We start from the raw sequence: 6164 nt of genomic DNA, 5'->3' as shown, positions 1-6164 counted from the left end.
AACAGAATATTCAACTGTGAAAAATGAAAAAATAGTTGCAGCCCTTTTTTAAACCTTTCTTTCTTTGACTTCTGACACGTCGTCAACATGAGAATTCAACAAGTCTTAATGCTGGCAGCGCTCATCTAGAAACATTTTCTTTTTTCTCTCTGCACAACAGTTTTAACTCTGCAGTTTCATTTTCATTTTCTATAGATAGAAAGATAGACAGACTTTATTTATCCCAAGCTGGGAAATTGGGAAATTGCAGTGCAGCAGCAGCATTACACACAGTGAAATAAGAGAAAAATTGTGAAATAAGACTATAAAGAACAAACTATACGTAATAAAACATCAAAATAGCGAGCAGTTAAAAGATTATATACATAATAATAAAACAGCAAGATAGTAAACAGTAGTAATGAAAAAGTATTGCACTGTTGTTGGTTTTCAAAGTTTTTTTTTAACCTAGTCTGCCTTTTTTTGGAGAAAAAACCTTCCCAGCTGAGCTAAAAGTCTTTCACATGCTGCCGAGGCAGGCGGCGGACTGTTGATCCTGAGGGACAAGTTGAGAACATTGGGCACTGACTGGAGGACAGTGATGGACGTTGTTGAACTGGCCAGATAGGTGTCCAGCTGTCTTGTGGTTTCTTGAACGTTTGCCTTCGTAAGACCAAAGAAGTCCTCCTCCTCTGACCCTGAATGGCTGCCTGGTGATGGGACTGACTCCAGATCCATGTGGGCCTTGATGTAGTCCATGCCTATACCAAACAATTTCTAGACAGAACAAAGGAAATGTGTGAAACCAATAAACGTGCACTGTATGTGTACACAGCAACCATATGAACACCATGATAACGAGGCCATTGTGCTGTTTCTCCTTTGTGACTATTAACACATTTTAGGATCAACTGTTATATCTCAGTCTGATCAGGATCTGCTTTTTACTTTAATAAATTAAATAAATACCCTCCCTGTACAACAGCCATTGATATTAGAGTAATGTCGAGCTGATATCGCTGAAATGATGATTTGGCATTTTTAACATCAGAAAGTAGTCTATATTGAACATTTCAACATGAAGTCTTTAAGCATAAATCTGAAAACAACTTTCATTTCACCAGTCATGTTTTTACAAGATGTGTTTGGCTGTGCAAAATACTGAAATTATGAAACGCTCGTATCTCAAATTAAGATCTGGTTCTACAAACATGAAACAGGTGGTCGAAAAGATGATAATGTTCCAAATGATCTGAATGCAGTTAATAATACAGTTTCTTTAACAGCAGTCCCTGAAACCAGGGGAAACAATGTTACTACACCCGTACATGCGTATCTGCTCCCAGCCACACTTATTTTGAATCGACCTTGAACATATCCTGACAAAGAGAAAATCTTTTTTTCAAAACCAGATACAGATTACCCACAGGTTCAATAGAAACGCTCTCCGCCACATAATCATTTCTCATTTTTGGAGCTGTGCATCTCATTCTCACTCACTTGTCAGTGCACCGTCAGTGAACAGCTGGTGACATATAACAGACAGCAGGTGGCGCTGTGGCTTTTAGTCTGTCTGGACGATGAAAACATTCATGTAGTTTGGTTCTTTTATGGCTTTACTATGGCTTAACAGAAAAAGTAACCCAATCTGCTGGGTCATAAATATACTTCATAGCATGGCCTCTGAACTTCTTGCGAGTGGTTTTGAGTGACTAGCTGGTGACTTCTCTGAGGACATTTAAATAGGGCTCATTGGATACAAACGCCCACAAACTACAAAGAGGTATGAAGTAGTATGGGGTCATTTTTTAGCTTATTCCCAATTCAAGCTAAATAAAACTTACTTGCATACCTCTTTCATGAAATTGCAGGAAGTCATATTGTCCTCCAACCTCATCGAGCTTCACATACTTCTGCTGTTGTTTGTGTCACACTTGGACCAGCATTTAGTCTGGGAAATGCAAGAAAATTCCAGAAAGTAAAGTCAAATTATGGAGGAAATGTTAAAAATACAGCCAACTTGGGCTGAGACAGACGATGAAAGCAGCAGGAAATCAGTCAGAAATCATCGGATGCTGACATTATGTGTACTGTACACCATTGATCCCCAACCCATGGGCCGTGGCCCACTAGTGGGCCGTGGGTCATTTGGTACTGGGCCGCACAGAAAGAAAAAATAATTTCCATTGTTTTGTTTTTTCACATAATTTGTTTGATTTATTTTTCGAGTCTTTAAAAGGTGGATTTATGTTCATTATTATCATTATTATTATTGAAGAGAAAATACCACAGTTTTTAATGCCGATCTTATCATTTTATTTTGTTTTTATCTGCTACACCTTTAGACTGGGCCGTGAAAATATTGTCAGACATTAAACTGGGCCATGGTACAGAAAAGGTTGGGGACCACTGCTGTAGACTACCTGGACTGTCTGCCGGACAGTGCAATCCTATCTGGATGTACTGTGAAGGATGCCAGTGGCTCGGCACGACTGGCATCCTCAATTACAAACAATGGTCCCGGATAAAATCTTGGTGACTACACACTTATTAGAGAAGTCCATCAGGATAAATCAGCTTAATAAGCAATGGCAAAGATAACAATACCAATAAAGTTTTGAATAAAATGTCTATTTTATAGCATGGGAACTTATTAACGTCATTAACGTGTCAAACTGAAGACTTTTTGAGAGTTATTGCTTTAGTGTGTATCTCAACATTATCAGCCCCTTTTGTTTCTGTAGGAGATGCAGCTTCTGGCCCTTCTGGTGAAGACATTTTTAGAAACTACTACACTGCTGATACTGTACTAACATTAAGCTAGCTGTAATTCCCTCTCAAGTCGAAATCACGAAACCAAGTCGTTCTTTTCATTACGGTCTTTTTAATCACACAAAGAGCATGATAGTGTGCCGTGAGAGCTGGTGGACATACAGAAAGAAAGAAATAAAAACATTACTTAAACATTGAATACATCAAGACAACACGCGACTGTTTTGTCACCTGACTCAACAGAAATCCGTCACGTTAGATCTATAAAGTCTAACAAAATGACAGTAAAAATTAAATGTACCTCATCGGCCGCTTTCCCTTGAGAGAAAATGAGAAGTCTTCTTAATCAGTGCTGATCTCAGGTAGAGGAATCGGCGAGGTGTCGACCTGCTAGCTTGGTCCAAATGGTTTCAATCAACAAGTTCCGACCCTTAAAAGTAACACCCCTTCAACCCGCGGCAGCAAACTTTGGTTCCTATCTCAATTAAGATATGTCCCCCACATCAAACCAAGAAAATACATGAAACAAATGAAATGTTACCTTTAATATTAAACTATTATTAAACTATTGATCGTAGAAATATATATATATTTATGAAGATTATATTTTTAACCTAATATTTATTAATCTATTATTTATTTATTTATCCTGACTTCGATGGCAGCTACACTAGCTTTCACATGAACACACGTTGCAAAGGACAGAATGTTTCAGAGGATGTTCTTAAGTTTCTCCCTCTCTCTCTAAAACAAAGTGCTCTTAACGACATATTTCACGTTTGTTATGCTTGTATTTTTGTTGACATTATATTGATCAGTTCATGAAAACTTACCTGTCTGTGGCGGGTGTCAATCAAGGGTCATCCAGAGTCCCGAAATGACTCACGTGTACTACAACTCCCAAGGTGCACTGCGATTAAAGCATCCAATCACCGAGCTTGAAAGCTGCTGACCTATCGCTTCCTGCGAGCTGAAACTGAAGGTTGATGTTTTTTAGACACCGATTTAATTATCAGTCGCTTTTAATTAACGTTTATTCACATTCACATCCTGTTTAATTTAGGAATAATTAGTTAAAACGATGTTGTCAAGCAAAGCGGACTGGCGTCGTCTCTATAGCAACGGTAGCTGAGGATTATGGGTAGTGTGTCGCCTCCAGCTGTCCATCACTGATAAACAACTCTTTCTTTCTGAGAATCGAAGGGAAAAACATGAAAATTGACGTCCAGGAAATGAACCCACTAATGTTGTGTGATTAACAAGGATACAGTGATGTTTCTGCCGTGACAAATGTTGCAGATATCATCGTGAAAACCGCCGTTAACGTGAAGACGGACAGGTCTGACCAAGTGTCGGCTTCTGACGTGCTGGGAGTGAGACTGTGTTGTCATGCGAGGTGAAATGTAGCTCAGATTTTAAAATACACAGACTGATTGTTCAAAGTGGTCTGATCATATTTTACCCGCTGCTGTGAATATCTAAAGCCCGTAGTTCAGCTGAAGTTGCAGCAAATGGGAACTTTTAGTTTTTGAAACTGGGGTTTCAAACAGCTTGTACCATTGGCAATGGAACTAAATCTGACCTGTGATTTCATGTATGAACTAATATTTTAAATCAGGCTCCTCATTAACAAATGTCAGAACACGCCAAGCCATATATTCAGTTCAGATTATGCTTCCACGTCTATTTGTGGGGGTCCATATGATGAAAAGTTTGGCCTGCAAATGTAACCCAGCCTTAATTTCAGCCAGTTCAGGCTGTTATAATGTTTGTTCAATATGTAAAGCCCCTTTCACAGCGTAATACGGCTGTCTTACGACTGCCACTGTGTTTCTGACAATGTGACTGGGGGGGTTGCCGGCTCAGACAGTCACTGCTGCAGCAGGATACAGATGTGGGTGCGCTCGTCCATGCTCTACACCCCCTTGCCTCGTATTGCATGCTGATATGAGACTTTCTCACTAGACTGATCCTGTTCTCCTGGGGCTATTGAGGAGAAGAACTAACGCCACCTCCTGGACTTCTTTCAGAGTTGCAGGCAAACCCCCCCTTCACACTTGATAGAGCTCTATAAACATGTTGTTTTGTTTCTTTGCTGCTCTCACATCCGAGTCCATCAGAAAAAAAAACAAACATCAGCATTGGTCATGAGAGGCTTATAAAATACAACTCAATGTAAAGATCCTCAGGTCCTCCACCACGATACGCGTCAGGCTCTCAAAGCTGTCCTGAACACCAGCGTCCATTTTTATTTCACCAAAGTTGTTTTGTCCGCGATTTTCTGTGCGTGTCTGCTGATATAAACCTCCAGTAACTTTTCTTTAAGCTAAAAATAAAGTCTTGACTTGTCCTCATGGCGCGACCAAAATGAAAAATAATGAAGATTTGTAGTCCGGAAGAGGCGCGATGTTCGCGCATGCGTCGTACAGAAAGTCAGTTCTCTGCGAGTTTCCTGAATATTTTATTTACTGTTGTTTTTTGTTTTGGTTTTTTACTTAATGTATCAGGGCCCAAATTAATAATAAACAAGTTTGGTTAATTTTCAATAAATTAAAATAATAATTAAATAAAAGCCAATAAGTAGATAAATAGATGTTTTTTTTCTAAATACATTGATTTCTCTATATTTGTATTTCTGTATTGATTGTATATATATATATATATATATATATATATATATATGAAAGAAATACAGAGAAGTATTCTCATTTTTTTAAATGATTAAAAAGAAGACATTCGACCACCATGAACACATCTTCCACATGAAAGCCTTCAAAGTGTCACATTTGGATGGAAGTGAATGCTTGTATGTAAAGAAAGCTGTGCAGATGTTCACTGTTGTTTCAGCAGAGGTGAACAGAGATGCTCCACTTCCTCCTCTCATGTCTGACATCTTCCTCTTCCCTGCTGGATTCCTCTTCCTCCCATTCTCCCCCAGACCACCGCGGCGTGGGTGGAGGACACACACACAGACACATCAGCAGCACACACGGCATCCAGCCTGTCGCCTGTGCCGCAGTGAGGATGACCGTCACACAGTCTGCTGGGTGTTTTCTCACCTCAACCCCGAACACCAACCACAACCTAACTTTACCTACAGGAAACACCTGTCCTACAGGAGGAACTCAGTTTGAGAGAGCAGACCTCAACAGGACACCAGCAAGCACAGAAACTCCTGCAGCACGCAGGCGAAGGCGAAAACACGAAACAACTGCAGATGCAAACACGGCCGCCGTGTTGTTGAAATTCAAAGTACTCATACAACTCTGAGGTATTTGTACTTTACGTCACACGTCACATGAAACTAACAGTCAAGATGAAAGGTGGTTTCCAGCCTTTTTGTAGCTCATGACCCCTGATATAGTAGTCCATGATTCCTAAATCAGACTGTGTTTAATCAAATGACCACAAAC

At 39.7% G+C, this 6164-nt stretch overlaps 1 long non-coding RNA gene across 1 annotated transcript; it reads right to left on the bottom strand.

Moving 5' to 3' along the window:
- Positions 1–348: 348 nt before the first annotated feature.
- LOC121609548 lies at positions 349–4109 on the bottom strand. Its single transcript, XR_006006998.1, has 3 exons — positions 3053–4109; positions 1832–1930; positions 349–756 (listed from the first exon to the last, which is right to left on the bottom strand). It is a non-coding gene; the product is annotated as an uncharacterized LOC121609548 (long non-coding RNA).
- Between the last annotated feature and the right edge of the window lie 2055 nt (positions 4110–6164).

The sequence above is a fragment of the Chelmon rostratus genome, chromosome 7, assembly GCF_017976325.1.
Source record: "Chelmon rostratus isolate fCheRos1 chromosome 7, fCheRos1.pri, whole genome shotgun sequence".
NCBI classification, from domain to species: Eukaryota; Metazoa; Chordata; class Actinopteri; order Chaetodontiformes; family Chaetodontidae; genus Chelmon; species Chelmon rostratus.
The sequence above is the reverse complement of the archived record's forward strand: the minus strand, read 5'-3'. Positions and strand labels throughout refer to the sequence as shown.